The sequence below is a fragment of the Cydia strobilella genome, chromosome 9 (assembly GCF_947568885.1).
Source record: "Cydia strobilella chromosome 9, ilCydStro3.1, whole genome shotgun sequence".
Classification (NCBI taxonomy): Eukaryota; Metazoa; Arthropoda; class Insecta; order Lepidoptera; family Tortricidae; genus Cydia; species Cydia strobilella.
Genome location: NC_086049.1, coordinates 16,757,694 through 16,774,760, shown reverse-complemented (window position 1 = coordinate 16,774,760; position 17,067 = coordinate 16,757,694). Strand labels below are relative to the sequence as shown.

Sequence of the window (17,067 nt, the reverse complement as noted above, 5' to 3'; positions counted from 1 at the left end):
TCGCACTGATAGGCTATGTTCACACGGCGTTAATTTTTCCCGTATACCGTATACGGGATTTCAAATACCGTAGTGAGAGCAAACTTTGTATGACAGCTTTCAAAATCGTTCACATTGCTGGACGGCTTTCCCGCATAGACACCGTTGACGATTTTGAACGTTGCCATACATACCATAGTGCTTGAGAAAGGAGACCTAGGCTCTCCGAAACATGTCGCGTGAGTGACTGAAAACAAGTGAGTCTAAACCGTGAAATTATTTAAGGTTAAGTTTTACTAAACTTGGTAAAAGGTAAATAGTAAATAACTTGGGATACGAAAGAAGTTATGATTGAAACTTGTCAAAATTCCGAAAAATATAGCACCTACGAGTATTCAGGATCAGTTTGCCAAGTTTGAATTGAAGAAGCTTAGCCTTTAGAATTTTAAATTGTATGGAAATTATGACGTGTCTTTTCGATTGGCATTTGTCAATAAACGGTTTATCAATAAATTTGTCGACGCGGTAGTGCCGAGAAACCATGAGAATGTTTTGCCGTACAAACATTCATATTAAATGTGTTCGTTGGCATGTGGGAGACGTAGACATGTGTCAAAATAGCGTAGAAGACACAATGACGGAAATACCGATTGCAAAATGAAAATGAAAATGAAAACGGCTAATCTACGGCACCCACCACCACATCCCACCACCACGGCCACGCGACTATAATAAGGGGAATTGTGGTTAGATATGTCCCATTTTACTCTAACGGTTTGACGAAGGGTACCGTGATTTATCCTTTTATGATCCTTAAAAGTTTAATTAAAGGGCATGTGCCAGTAGGTTCCTAAACTAAATAAATACAAGGAATTTAATTGTAGATCATAATTGTAAATTTTACACGCCAGTAGGTTTTGTCACTAGTGCAATATTTTATAAAGTTTACTTACTTACTAGGTACTTTTATTTGGTTCTATCTAATTGGAAATGGTGGGTTGACTGTTATTGATATGACATGTAAGTAATCTAACTTATTTTACTTTATTGTGTTGTTGTTAACCACCAAGTAGGTATTTTTAAATAATTTTTGGTAGGTCTCGTAGAATTTGTAAAATAACTTTGTTAAATGTTATCCATATATTAGGGTCAGAAATATATTTTAGACGGGTAAATTAGGTATAATTTGTAAATTTAATTCTATAGGTATTTAAAAAAAATGTATATTTTAATAGTGGAGTGCAAGCCGAGCATAATTAAGGAAAATCAATTAAATTGAAGTACAGAATAAGACAATAGTTAGAGTTTAATGTGTAATTAAACTAATCTTAAATAAGTCGGATAATATACTCCAATTATGTATAATTTTTGGTAAATTCGTTATTACTTAGGAATTTATACACTTTGGAATATTTTTTGTCATCAACATCAGTGTGACTTTAACGCTTTTATACAGTGTGGAAAAAAATTATAGGCCCTGGAGGGAAAGTGCCTTAAACCCTTAAATCAGCTCATTTTACTTAAAGGAAACATTTTTTTAAGAAATAAAACTGCATTAAAGAGAGGGTTTTGTAGAGAGGCAAAGCTGTTAGAGTTAGAACAAGAAAAGATTGCAGCGATTTTGATAGCACACGCAGTGCAAGTGTTATTTATACGTCATAATTTCATCGAATTTTGACGTTTAAAATAACACTTGCACTGCGTATGCTATCAAAATCGCTGCAGACTTTTCTTGGTCGAACTCTATTTTGGTGGTGGTTTGTTATATTTATTTGCGTATTTATTTTTGCGGTGGGAGGGCGGGAACATTAATTGCATGTAAAAAATACGCAAGTAAGTATAACGGGTTAGCACTGATTGACTATCACATTATCTTTTCGCGGATTAGCAAAATAATATTTTGTTATTAATTAATATGGATTTCCGCAAAGTAACGCCTGATTCTATCTATTCTTTTTAAAAATAAAAGAACGTTCCCTTTAAGTAAAATGAGCTAACTAAAGGTTTTAAGGCACTTTCCCTCCAGGGTCCATTATTTTTTAGCCACCGAGTATAAGTTCTATACTAGGATTCATCATCATCATCATCATCATCATGTCAGCCGATAGACGTCCACTGCTGGACATAGGCCTCCCCCAAGGCTCGCCACTCCGACCGATCCTGTGCCGCTCGCAACCACCGAATTCACGCGACCTTCACCAGGTCGTCGCTCCATCTTGTTGGAGGCCTACCGGCAGTTCGTCCTACTACCCTATCCCTATCCTATACTAGGATTACCTACCTATTAAATGAACCGCTTGTGCTAATCCCGATGCATTGTCGTTGCATAAACAAAATATGGGGCATTTTCTATGAAAAGGGACCTTATTGTCGATGGCGCTTACGCCGCACAGCGTCGCGCGGCATTGTATATATATCGGAGCAGCGTTTATAATGGCGTAAGGGCCATCGACAATGAGGTCCCTTTTTATATAAAATACCACATAATATGGTAACCGACTCCTAAATATCCTAAATATAAATTGTATAAAAAATACTACTTACTACAATTTTTTTAAAGTCGGCTAAAAAGAAGTGTGTGCGTGTTATCTTTAATTACGTGCGATTGAAGTAAAACTTCTTTGACGATGCCGTTTATCGCTATGTTGGCACTTTGACGTGTGTCCTACTGTGCGTGTGTCACTACTGAGCGTTCCTTCCGCCAGACAAAAAATCCGAGTTACCCTCTAGTCGCGCCTAAAGAAGTTTTACTTCAAAATAAAAATACGAGAAAAATACAAATTACAAATGCAACAATACAAAAAGTAGGTGGAATTTCGCTTACTTGTTAGTAAATATTATATTATGATAGAAATAATACCTACTTTATTTTCCCTTACGGAAACAAAAGTATCTGTTATTAATTACTTACATACATAATTACCTATCCTCCTTTTGTACATTAAAGTGTATTTCCTGCAAACTTTATTAAATATAAGTAGGTAAAAATAAATTTAAGTGTAAAAAAATAAAAACGCAAAACAGTAACGAAGATATGACATGATTCTCATAAATTGTAAGAAAATGTGACTTTCCACATTATACATATAGAGTGAGGAAGCGAAGGTAGTAAATACAGTCAACCACTTAACTCAGATGGTTTCCGAGGTAGCCCAGTTTTCTCGTAAAAACACAGAATAAATAATAGAAAATAAATATAAAACTTTGAATGCAGTTTTGTTTCTTTTTAAAAATAAAAGAATGTTTCCTTTAAGTAAAATGAGCTAACTTAAGGTTTTAATTCACTTTCCCTCCAGGGCCCATTAATTTTTTCCACCCTGTATAGCCGAGGGATCTGACGAGCAACATTTTTAACAGAAGTATTTATTTTCAGTAGTTGAGATAAAAGGTAAAAAAATAAAAAGCCAAAACAGTAAAAAAACCCGCGCGGTGGCCAATCTTCCGTCGCAAGTTTTTCGCGGTGCGCAATATCTTTTGTTTCCTTCTAATTTCGTGCCTTAATAACATACCTTATAAACCGTATGAGTTAAGTGGTATAAATATAATAAATAAGCGTTAGACTAGTGTAATATAAGTATATCTTGTACCTTTAATTTCATATAATATTTTCTTTACGTCCAAAATACGCTTAGGTACCATTACCCTTGTTATTTATGTAATTCTTCAGTTGAGCGTTTTAAAATGAACTCTGAAGAACCGCTAGTTGTCACGGTAACAGTTTAATTCCTTCGTTAAAAACGGAAAAAAATACATTACTGTAATCTAAAAACATTATTGTTTGTGGCAATAGGGAATATTACGCGACACTCTGCGCAGGTGGCGCCACTACCACAATCTGAGGGTCTATCGCGAAACAAGTAAATCGAAATTTCGTTATGTAACATCTCTGTCACTCTTGCATATTTGAGCGATAAAGAGGTACATAGCGAAATTTCAGATTCGCGTTTCCCGGTCGGTAGGTTCTCTGTAAACAAACCGCCTTGGCATCAATCTCATATTTTATTATCTCTGAAAACTTGTAAGTTACTCTATGGTTTACTAAAAAGGCTAGTGCTGCACTCTGGTGGCAGAACATTGCAGTAATATCCCCTATTGTTTGTAATTGGACAATGCGAACGTTCGTACGAACGTTTACTAATCTTCAATAATTAAGTACAGTCGGATGCAGACAAAAGCTCCCTGCATAGCATAGAAATGTGTATGCAAAAGTGCTAAGCTAATAGTATTGCTGACTGTACATTTATCACGATCATATTAATTAGCCTTAATTTCGAGTATTACATAATTAATGTCATTACCGGGTCTAACGCGATTAAATTTCGTTATTTTCGTCAGTCTTCTGTGACCACAGCTAGTTGAAACGTCGGAAAAAGGTAAAATAATGAAAAATCGCGTTAGACCCGGTAATGACATTAATTATGTGTACAAAACGCGAGAGTTTCTAGTAATAGCTATAATAATCGGATAAAGGTACCACTGATGCCAGAGGCCCGCAAAAACTAAAATCTAATTTTCTTTATCCGCCTCTTTATAGCTCGAATATGTAAGAGCGATAGAGAGGTAGACAACGAAATTTTGCCTTTAATTTTTCGGTAGGCCCTCAGTAGTTTAAAGCCTGACCAGTAATATATGATCATTGCCAAGGGGGCGCTGTTCATTGTCATGTATAGGGTGACAGTTCATATAGCATGAAAAAATTTGTTACAGTGAAATTCGGCAACATGGCGCGGGATCATATATTCCTGGTCAGGCTTTAAATGTGTTCGACTGTCATCTCGGTCCCGCATTGTCAATCTTCGGTCAAACATTAGCCGCATAACAATCAATCAACTTTTTGAAGTCTATTTGAAACTAAACTTATATAACGACTTTTTATGAGTATCAATTTAGACAAGACCTATTCTAAATTATATTGTATACTACTATTTACACTTTTATATACTTAATTTTAACAACAATTCTCACTAAGGAAAAATAATGAAAGTTTTTATACATTCAGGAGATTAAACAATGAAACTTGTTTTAGCTGTCTGTCCTTTAAATATTTGATTGATTAATTGATTGATTTATACTTTGCTGTTACTTACACCTGTACCTATAGGTATATTTAATAGGGTATTTGACTGCATTGAAAATAAATTATTTTACACCATGCATGAAATAAAGCACCGCAAAATTAATAGAGAAACGTAGACAGCAGTTATTTTACACTATTTCTATTTTAAAACCAGCTTAAAACTATAAAGAGTAGGTAATTTGATTGTGACGTCACATGCTAGTGTTTCATATAAATTCCATAGAAGCAAAAACGTTTTGACAGTTCGAAAAAAGAAACTGATTTGACTAGTAGTCAAATACCCTATAATAAAAAAAACATATAATTCCGAATTTTAATATAATGAGTTAATTAGATTTAGGTTGGAGACTTAGGACTCTTAACGAAAAGTTTCGGAAGCGCCTTTCCGATATCGAATGTCGGAAGTCGGAAGGCGCCTATGACAAAAACAGCTGCAGGAGAATGACATTGGCATTGGGTCCGCCTTTTTTGCGTTATTTATCGTTTTTTAGTAATAATTATTTATAAGATGCATAAATAAATACAGAGAAACACATATACTCGGCTTACATTTTACTTTCTTCCGACATCCGATATCGAATCGGACAATGTGAATACGATCTTAGATGGAGATAATTATGTCACGGTTTGATTTATAAAAATGTTATTTGTGTTTTAATATCTCGCGTAGGCATGTATTTACTGTGTCTTAAATTAATTATAATAATTTCGTCATATGGCGTTTATTACCTCCTTTGGTGATTTTAGCCTGAATATTACCTATCAGTTCTTAATTATTATAATATTATAGAATAATATAATTAAGAACTGTTATTTGTCATATTATTAATTAAAAAAATTGATAGAGGTAAAATATGTATTGGCTGTGAAGTTTGTTTGCTTAATATTATGTATTGTAGTATTCTTTGTTTATTAATTCTTAGTAGATAATTGTGTTATTTTAATGTACTACTTCTATTCATTAGCAGTTCATAATGTTAATTAATTAATGCGTTATTTCGTTTTATTTACGTTTTTAAACAATACATAGGTAGCCTTTAAATCGTTATACCCATTTTGAATAGTGTCTATTGATTAGACATGATTAGACTGATTACGATTAGAATGACAGGACATTACATTATTATATCAACATAACGTAAAGTGGAACTCCACTTTGAATCGCGGGGTAATATTGGTCATCGAAATTTTGAACGCAAGCTTAAGAATTTTATGATGTGGTTGGCAACCAAACAGACATGGAGACTGTATAAAGGAGCCAAATCTCTATGTATGAAAAGTGTCCATCAAAAAACAGTAATTAGGCGGCGCCACCATACACCGAAATACTACCAAAAACAACCTACGTAATTTGGTCGGGTTATTTGTGGCCTTATATGGTTCATGTTATACTCATGTCCCAGAGCCTAACTAGCGCCACCGGAGAGATTAGGAACTATTATTTAAAGCTTAACGCGGTCACTTTTACAACAATTCTGCGATAAGAGATTGCGATCCTTTCTATACCATCCATACAAACAGAAATACATGATGAAAGCGTTCTGAAACGAATTCCTTATAGTTTAAAAATCTATGATCAATGAATGTACATCACGAATCAAATAAATAATCCCAGTTTAGTATATCGAGACATAATAATATTGATTAGGTACCTACGTTTTACATCAAAATACATTCAATTATTACAATGTGTAAATGCATGAAATACCTATGCATAGATGTACATTATAACATACCAATGTCCTTAGGTTAATCACTATAAACTGTATATATATATATATATGTAATTTGCACACTAGAAAAATGTATAAAGTACTAAGTTGCACAACTATTAATCTTAATAGGTACATGTATGAAATCTTGTTTAAAAAACTTTGTATTTCACTATCAACATAAAATGTAACTTGATGTGATCTGTTTAGGTGAAATTTGTAATCAATTAAATAACAATAAATAAATGTTAAGGCGAAAGTGGAGGACTCGCGCGAAATCGCCTTTCCATACAAACGTTGTCCTCATTTTCCTCTCTGGATATTAACATTATTGAAAATATTTTGACACAATTTGTCGTATATCAACCACAGCTACGATGCGTTTGATTTTTTTCTAATTTTTAATCATTGTAAGAGGAGAATTTAAAAATTTGTATGAAATCTGTTTTCCGCTCCTAATTTTTTCAATAATCAAAAAATATAAAAAAGCCAAATGTAGGGGCTATGGTTAATATACATTCAATTATGTAAAAATACTTTCCATATGTAATATGGGGCCTTGTTGCCTGAATTAAAAAGTCAATATGAGGAAAATGGGGACTACGTTTGTATGGAGAAACAGCCGTCCCCTTTCCTCTTAACTGTATAAAACACGTTGTACTTATCTCTCCTCCATCAGGTACTTATTCATGGAAATAATATACTTGTTGCCCCTCCTTCTACAAAATTATATGCAGGAAGCAGGTTGTGCACTGCATACTCGTCCAGAGCCTCTCGCCAAATCTCGTCACCGCTCTGACCCAATCGGTGAACGGCGAGACGAGACGAGTAAGCAGCGAGCATGTACACACTCGTTCTCGGCCTGTCTCGGGGGTGTCTCGACGAGTGTGTACTGCCTACACTATAACAACACAAAAACTCTCCAAAGCTTTTAAAACCTACTGAAGAATCATTACTTGTCTTCCTTAGGTGCCGCTGTGTACATATCTTGTTATGATACGACCTGCGGCCGTAGCACGGTCGCATTTTTATCCCTTGTCACCATGCCTGTCACGTTTTAACAAGTATGTAAGTGCGAAAGTAACGGGCATAGTGACAGGCGATAAAAATGGAACCCATGCTGCGCCCGCAGGACACGATTTCCAGTGCATGTCGCTCTCACCAATCAGCATCTTCTTTTCGTGTCGTGGTTCCATTTTTATACGATTGAATGATGATGCCCAGGAGTCGTAGCACGGTACGCTTATCACCATGCCTGTCACGTTCTAACAAGTATGTGAGTGCGAAAGTGACGGACTTAGTGATAGGGGAAACCATGCTGCGCGGGCAGTAGGCAGCGGTGTTGACAGCCGTGGCTGTCGCGTCCCCCAAATCCAGTTCCGAGCAGTGATGCGGGCATGCGGGGCACGCCAGTAAATGTGCCATGGTTTGCGTTGCTGTCACAGGTACACTGAGTCGAGGGTCATCAGCATGAACTATCGTCAAGGTCGTATCAAAACAAGACCAGAACTGTTACAATTCGTTTAATCAAAATCGGCCCCCTGGTCTACCGCGAACCTCAAAAGTCGTATTTTAGTTTATTTTCTGCCCTTCGGCCGGAAACCGTCAACTTTCGGCCCGCTGCGCTAACTAAACGGAGTTGCCGTTTTCGGGCAAAAAATTGCCCAAGAGCATGTCGGGCCATGTTCAGTGTAGGGTTCTGTAGTTACCATTCTGCAGAATAGGCTAAACGGGGGCTACGAGTGTTAGTAAGTATCTTGTACATTACAAGCAAAAGGTACTTTCGCAGCGCTTTGTACGTCTTTTTAATAAGAAGAGAAGAATTTTTGCAATAACTCAAAAATGGCTGGACCGATTATGTTTGCTCTAGTTTTAATTGAAAGTATTTATTGATCTTATGTTTAAAGATTTTATTTCATATTTTTTAGACCCTTTGTTAAAAAGTTTGAGGCGGGGCGGGGGGGACAATGTGAAAACGCTTTAAGGGTTCCTAATTGGCTAAGGAACCCTAAAAAGCCTCAGATCAGTCCTGTAATTGTCAGCCGAAGCGAAGCCGATTTCTTACTTTACTGCCCTAGCACACCTAATATACTATTGCCTATATTTTGCCTGAAAATACAAAAGCGATCGAGAGGAAAATAGAGTACCAATTCTCCGGATTAGTTGTCAAGCGGTCCGCTTGGCATAATAATTATCATAATCATAATCTTTATTGTTTGTGAGAAATGGGTTACATTACCAGTAATTACTATTGTAACAATTTTACATGGTAACAAGAACACCTTTTCAGATGTATCTACAGATGTTTGTAATATGAGTAAGGATTACCCGGTATTTGATTTGAGCGATTTAATAAAATACACAGTCCGTAATAAGGTACATATATAGGTAGATTGACTACATAGCTAATCCAATGGTCAACTAAAGCATTGATTAAGCAAACGCATTGTACCTATTAGGAATCAAGTGGTTTGTCACAGTGACCTAATTCTATCCAATATCGTTAACTTGATAGTATTCAGCTAAAGCACGCACATTGTGCTATTCAGCTGAGCAACAGAAATTATATGAGTAGCTAGGTAGTAGGTACATTGTGTATTAAGGGTCCCCGGCAAGCTCGGTTCTCCATACAAACGTAGTTACGCTCTCATTTTAAAACAACTAGCTAGATTGCTCTAAAACTTTGTACTTACAATAAGATAAAGTATATCTAGGCCTGTAATTAGTTTATGTAGCTTCAGATACCATAATAAAAAAATACAGCGAATTTAAGTTTTCATACAAAACTTGCTTTTGCTCCATTTCATAATCTAGAGCTATCAGGGGCGTAGCTAGAGGATGTGGCGCCCGGGGCAGTCACCAAATTTGCGCCCCCTGACGACTGACAAAAGTTTCCCTGCTGCTGCCTTTTGCCCATTTTGGCGCCACCCCCTTAGATGGCGCCCGGGGCACTTGCCCCCCCTGCCCCCCCTCTAGTTACGCCACTGAGAGCTATGTAAACTAATTAAGTAATTACTAACCTAGATATACCTCATGTCATTGTACATGCAGTTTCGTTATAATCGAACACGTGGTTTTAAAATGAGAATGAAACTCCGTTTGTATGGAAAGGTGAAATTCGGCCGAGCTTGCCATGGACTTAGGGCAGTAAACAAGGGTTTACGAATGAGTGTGAATTGAAGCCCGAAGCCGAAGGCGAGGGCTTAATTAACTAGGGAGCGTGAACGACTGGCATCTTGTGTAGCTCGTAAAGGCTCTCTTTATTCTTGAAAAACTGATGAGAAAGTTGCATTTTATTCACAAGAGCGGCAAAATAATTTGATGCAAATTTTGAGTTGTTTGAAATGAAATGAATGATAAATAATATTTTTTATAGCGTTAATTTGAATTTTGTTGTTAATGTTTTTCAGTTAGCTAGTATTTTTCTCGCATTGGTGTGGTAAAAATGCTTTGTTTCACTGGGTAGCAATTCTTTCAGGTAGCAATCAAAAATGTGTTTTGCTTTTGCAAAAACTGAGTAATTTACAAAGTGGCTGTGCTTAATTCAAAATTAATTAAATCGTCAACGGTTGCATGTTGCATTTAAAGCCCGTCACAGACGGAGCGACAATATACCGGCAGATACCGTAGAGTATAACTATCAAAGAGGATATAATGGGATAGAGCGGTACTGTCATAGTAAATTTTGTAACCACAGAAAATTCACTGCCATCTATCGACAATTCGACACACTTTAAAACTAAAAATGAAGATTTGTAAAAATACGATAAAATGTATTTAAATATGGATAAATGATTTTTTTATTTGCATTAATTATTTTTATATGATTTTGACCATGTTCTTTCCCTGATATGCTTTAAATTGTTAAATAACAAACAAAACCGTCAACGCCATCTATCCGAGAGACAGTCTAAGGAAAAAACGTGCCTCGAAAATCAAGAAAATTTGATTCTCGATCAGATGGCGCCACTACCTTTAGGCAAGATACCAAAATATATAGGTATTATAGCTTCGTGTGTGGACTCTATCAAATAGTACGTAAAAGATATCATAAGATGCCGTATCTTACGGTATCTGTCGGCATATTATCGCTCCGTCTGTGACGGGCTTTAGTCACAGTGGAAATAATCCGACTCAGATAAGTAGGTACTAAATGAATACGTACTTCCCTACATAAAATAATGTGTTTGTTAAATCATGCAATCATATGCAACAAGTGCATGAATAACAGCAGTGAATTGTTGCTTAATTAGTTGACGCTCGGCAGAGACAGGTAAATAATACAGAATAGACTAACATTTTCCATACAAATTCTCCATCCTCGTCATTGTCAAAGGTCCCAAGTTTTATCCCGTGTTATCTTTCTTTCGCTTAATAGCATAATAAATATACTCATCCTACCCATCTTTACTTATAAAACTTAACACTGTTAGTGACGGTCGTTTTTTAGTAGAAAATATCTTAACTTCCTTTAGAATATTAAGATAGAATAGAATAGAATAGAAGAACATTTCTGCGCACGTGTCACTGGTTCTGTTGCGGTCCTGTTTCGCCGTTCCCAGAGTCATCTACTTTTTGCGCACCGTGCCCACCTGGCTTTGCCTCGGCCTTATTGACTCGTTTGATGCAGTAGTGAAGGACTCGGTAGAGTCACTGCTGAACGTCTCCCTCAATGCGGACCAGTGGGATCTGGCCTCCCTTCCCATTCGATCGGGTGGGTTAGGCGTAAAGCGCGCAAGGGACGTGAGCTTGCCGGCCTTTCTGGCGTCGGCGGCGGGGGTCGTGGATCTTGTCACTCAAATTTTATCTCCATATGGTGACAGGGTATCCATACCTTTCGCTGCGGAAGCTATGGAGGCTTGGCTGGCTCTCAACCCGGAGGCAGCGGCGCCGGAGAGACCGGATCGTCAGCGTTTGTGGGATGACGTGGGGGTTAAGCGGTTGCTGGGGGGCTTAGTGGAGAGTGCGGTGGGTGTGGACAGGGCGAGGGTAATCGCAGTGTCGAAGCCGGAGTCTGGAGCGTGGCTTCACGCGCTTCCTTCTCCGCACTTGGGTACACTGCTTGACAACGACTCGACGCGGATTGCAGTTGCTCTTCGCCTGGGCTGTGCGGTGTGTGAACCCCACGTTTGCATCTGCGGTACTATGGTGGAGAGCAACGGTCATCACGCGTTGAGTTGTGGTCGGTGTGCGGGGAGGTTCCCACGGCACCACGCGCTTAATGATATCGTGCGAAGGGCGCTAGTATCTGCTAACGTCCCGTGCGTCTTGGAACCTCCGGGTCTCAGTAACCCGGGTCCGGGTAACCGGATGGGTTAACTTTGGTTCCCTGGGAGAGGGGGAAATGTTTAGTGTGGGACGCAACGTGCGTCAGCACTTTCGCGGCGTCGCATATTGGCCGTACTGTGAGAACGGCAGGGGCAGCAGCCGAGTTGGCTGCAGTTCGCAAGCGGGAGAAATATGAGGTCCTGGCGAACTATTTATTTGTCCCTCTTGCAGTGGAAATTACGGGCTGCTGGTGTACGGAGGCCAAGGGCTTTTTCGGGGAAGTGGGGAGACGCATGCGGGAGAGGGGTTTGGATCCTCGCTCTGGGTCCTTCCTGATTGTCCATCGCGGTTCAGCGTGGCAACGCGGCGAGCGTCATGGGCACCTTTGCATCGGGGGGGTCACGGGACGATTTTCGGGACGGCTGAAGTTTGACTTATTATTATTAGTGTTAGTTTCTAGGATAGTATAGTTTAGATTTTTAGTTGTAATTTTTGGTTGTAATTTGTAATTGTATTTTTTAATTGTCATTTTATTATATATCCCGTTATTAATATGCTTAATATGTCTGTCTCATAGAATATAGAATAGAATATATTTTATTTGTAGTAATTGTACATCGTCATATTCAAAAATTATTTACAATTAAAAGAACAATACAATTATAAAATTAATAATACATTTATAAATATTAAAGAATTTAAATGTCATGAAACAATTACATTTAATAAATTTTAAGGTTTCGACATATTTAGTCATTCATACAGGAATTCTTTCACCGAGTAGTATGCTTTTTTTGTGCAAAACGTTTTGAGTTCGCGTGTGAAACGTCGTTCGGTACTAAAGTTTTTATTACCTCAAATAATTTATTATAAATTCTGGCACCTATTACCCTTAAGGACTTCCCTGACTTCTGAAGCCTGATATAGTCTCGAAGTAGAACCTAGTCTAGCTAAATCTAGTTCATATAATTATTGTTATGGAAAACATGATAGTGGTAACCTACATAATAAAATACAACTATGGAAAACGCAATTTTTCATGGGAATCTCTATCCTTACGGCCTGGCCACGACATCCCGCGGCGGCGGCAGCGGCGACCTTTCGTTCCGACCTATGGCCGCCGCTCGCCGCTGCCGCCGCCGCGCGATGTCGTGGTGGCCGGGCCGTTATTGAATTGATTGATTCTCTCTCCATCCCAGCCAGTTTCTATTTTTACTTGTCTTTGGTTAATGTTCTGGGAACGATGTCCTCACTATTCAAATATGTTAGGTTTCAGATTACATACATACCTAATTACCTACCTACTTTTTACTTATTTATAACGTCTTCGTAAGTTCGACTAAACTTTGGACCGAATTTGAAGTGGCAAAGCGTGGAAATCCCACAATAAACGTCATATTTTCATAGATAATTGCCTTTCATGGTGACACTTCCCCAATATGTCATCTCAAAATGTCTGCACACTTGCACAGTTTACTTGATCCAACGGCGCCACAGGTTGGGCCAAAAATACATTGACTTTGTTTAGGAATATCTTTCTTACGCATAAGAGGAGGCCTGTGCCCAACAGTGGGACGTATGTATAGGCTGAATTATTATTATTATTTGTATCTCCTTGGATTTCACGGGCCTATATATTATTTAAGTCACCTCACCCACCCATATATATTATATGTATATTATATGTTTTATTATATGTATTTTTCCTCAGTCACCCGTTGACCACGAACGCTGTAAAGGGTTCGAAACGTCGGGATGTATTATAAATTCAATATACGCGATATAATCCGTTTTCATAGTTTTATTTCATGAGTAACTATCGCGGTAACCGAAGACAATATTATTATTTAAGTATTTTTGGCTAATAGGTAGCTATCAGAAGGGCTAAGATGAATAGAAATCTATAATTTTCACATCCCAACCCCCAAAAGGTAAAAGTTCTGTTCCTTCATGAAAATGGCGTAGGATTCAATTCAACGGTGTTGCTCACATGTGTAGCTTTTTAACTGTGACCTACAGACAGGCCAGTTCGAGTTTAGTTGATACTGATCTGTCAATTCAAAAGTGACATGCTTCAACCAAAAACGTCACTTGACACTCACAGATCAATATCAAATCGGAAACAGATCGAATAACTAAAACTCGAATTGGCCTGTGATTCTCCGGGCCTACACGGCCCGAAGACGCGATTTTGGCTGCAAAACTGAATTGATTCCGATTTTAGTAACGGATGTTGCGTACACGCCGATGACGTCACGCGTTTATCGCCGGCCCCGTCATCAACCAGTCGCGACTCGAGAATAAATGGGGTTTAAGATAACAGCTGTTTAAAGAGATTAGGTGCAGTCAGTTAAAAAATCAGATTTTTAGGGTTCAGTATCTTACATCAACACAACCACGGACAAAAATGTGAGAAGGAGTGATCCTATAAGGGTAACATTTTTATCCGACGTATATAAACAAACAGACATACGATCACTCGGGTCTGTCTGTTTATATACGTCTATCTGTCACAGTCTTTTTGCTCTGAAACCGTTGAAGTGACTTACAGGATCACCAGAAAGGGACCTATGCTCTTTGTCAGGCATTAGGTTTTCCTTTGCGGTTAAACTTATTGGACCGCGAGCCAGGCGCAAATTTCGCCAGTCATCGCCTCCCTGGCGAAAACTCGTATAGCGGTTAACGGCTATGTATGATGAACCCTCGTGAACGTCAGCTGCCGCTCCGTTATACATAGCCGTTAACCACTATACGAGTTTTCGCCCGGGAGGCGATTGGTCATGGAAATCTGTTCCTGGCCCGCGGTCTAATAGAAAAGAGTTACCATGCACACATAAATTCAAAAAAGATGTACTGATATCATTGATGTTATTAACTCCGTTATAATTTGCAATATCCATGTATAAATGCGTATGAGAGAATGAGAGAATCGGTGAACTATAAAAAAACTCCAAATTTTCTCATAAAATGTCTCATGATTGGTGCCGTTACTGGTTACTGGTATCGTGATTTCTAGTTTTCTTTCAGTCTTCCACAAACTAAAACCTATTAATATTAACACCAATGAAATTTTAATGTGTGAAAGACAATTAAAATTCAACAGGATACTTAGAGGGCCTCTTCTGACTTCTGGGCGGAAAACTAAATTAATTGACGGAACCCGCCTCGAATCAGTTATTTATTTTACTAAATGACCTCGGAGCTCGGAGTCAGCTATACAACCTCGATATTACCCTGGCCAACTGTCAAAGTCACAAATAAACCAAAAGATTTTCAGCAACATTTCATCAGTTCTCCCGAAATTCTCGCAACGTTCAAACGCTTTTCACTGTTATAGTTGAAACATGTAAAATTCCACTGTAATAAAGTTTTACAATTACAATTAGGTATTCAAGTGATATTGCCAAGTAAACAAGCTTTATCTGCGTGTGATAACAGCATTCGTGGTCCCGTCTCCCAGAGGAGCGAACGTGTATTAATACTTTTTATTTACATGTAGGTTTATTTAAATTTTCTAGTGGGATAAATAGTGAAATTGTGATGAAAATGCGGCGAGGCGGTGCGAGGCGCGATCGCGCCGCTAGAGGTTCATGAACACGAACAGATGTGTACCGATTGCCTTCCACGACGCACGTGTTTGTGAGTTCTGTGTTGTGTGTGAACTGTAGCACTGACGTGAACCCGCTCTAAAGGTAACTAACTTACTTTTATAAATACTTTATGAATGAACCGCTCTCTTTGTTGTAACCGTAGTGAAGTTAGCAATGTATTGATATGTTTATGTTTTGACGCTGATAAGTGTAAGCTACGTTCAATAAGAGTCTTAGTGATTTATTTTATGTTTACACGGGTTATCCTTCGTTACAAATAAGTTAAGTAAAAGTTTACTATGAATTACGATTATAACAAAGTGTATAAAGATAACGTACCTATATATACTTTGAAAAACATAGGAAATGTACCTAATATCTTTAATAAAAAAAACAACTCAGACTTGTCGTTAAAATGCGTCAGCTTCCAGACACCCAGTCACGTTCTATATTTAAAGTAAAAAGTATCTATAAATAGTATAAATATAGGTAATGTTGGAATCGCGAGAGGACTGAAGCCACGTAAGTGCCATTACGAATGACGAATGACACACATAAATTATTCTGTCCTTATCATTATCTTGTTGCTAATGTTGCTATTTACCTACCGGGAAAATTGCACTAGCGGCAAGTGCGATTTTCCCGGTAGGTAAGTGACTTGCCTATAAAGTAGTTTACTTTTAATTGATTAACATTCTTTACCAGCGCTCCTACGTGTGAGAAACAAATGTGTTATAAATATTATAAATTGACTCAGCTTGCGCGTTCTTTAAAAACTTGAAACTCTATTTTCATGAATTAAAAAAATGCTCTACAGCATTTCTAGAATACCTGGGAAAATTTTAAGGTCTTACTTTCAGTGATTGTGGCTAGTAATATTTAGATAAGAGCTTGCCCACTGACGTCCAGTTTTTTGCGGGATACGGTTTTCTGCAGGATCCCGTTTTAGTATTATACGTGCTAATATAGTAACGTTCACACGAGCATTCTGTTTACGGGATTACTGCACGCATACTACAGAAAACGGTTTTCTGCGCGTATCCCGTAAAAAACTGGACGTCAGTGGGGAAGCGGCCTAATAGAATAAAATAGAATATATTCTATTTGTAGTAATTGTACAAACGTAACGTAATACTTACATACTTACTTACTCCGTTGGCTCAGCGACCCAAAATGAGACTTTGCCTCCGACACAAGACAGCGCCACTTTTCTCGATTCTGTGCGACCTCTCGCCAATTGGTGACTCGAAGTTTGCGCAGATCCGCCTCCACCCTGTCGCACCAGCGATACCTGGGGCGTCCAATAGGACGTCTTCTTACTGGGCGGCCCAGGTATGCTCTTTTCACGTTCCGATCCTCATCCATTCTCTCAATATGGCCCAACCAACGGAGTCTGTGAGCTTTAGTCTCTCTCTCCCATGATGATGATAACGTAATATGT

General features: G+C 38.1%; 1 protein-coding gene and 1 long non-coding RNA gene across 2 annotated transcripts in view; one reads left to right on the top strand and one right to left on the bottom strand.

Moving 5' to 3' along the window:
• LOC134744482 (uncharacterized) overlaps positions 1-17,067 on the bottom strand; it is a 282,585-nt gene that overhangs the window by 75,086 nt on the left and 190,432 nt on the right. The gene's annotated exons all lie outside the window — the stretch shown is intronic.
• LOC134744438 (uncharacterized) overlaps positions 15,325-17,067 on the top strand; it is a 50,017-nt gene continuing 48,274 nt past the window's right edge. Inside the window, exon 1 of the mRNA XM_063678249.1 lies at positions 15,325-15,728. The gene's annotated coding sequence lies outside the window, so the exon portion shown is untranslated. The remainder of the gene's footprint in view (positions 15,729-17,067) is intronic.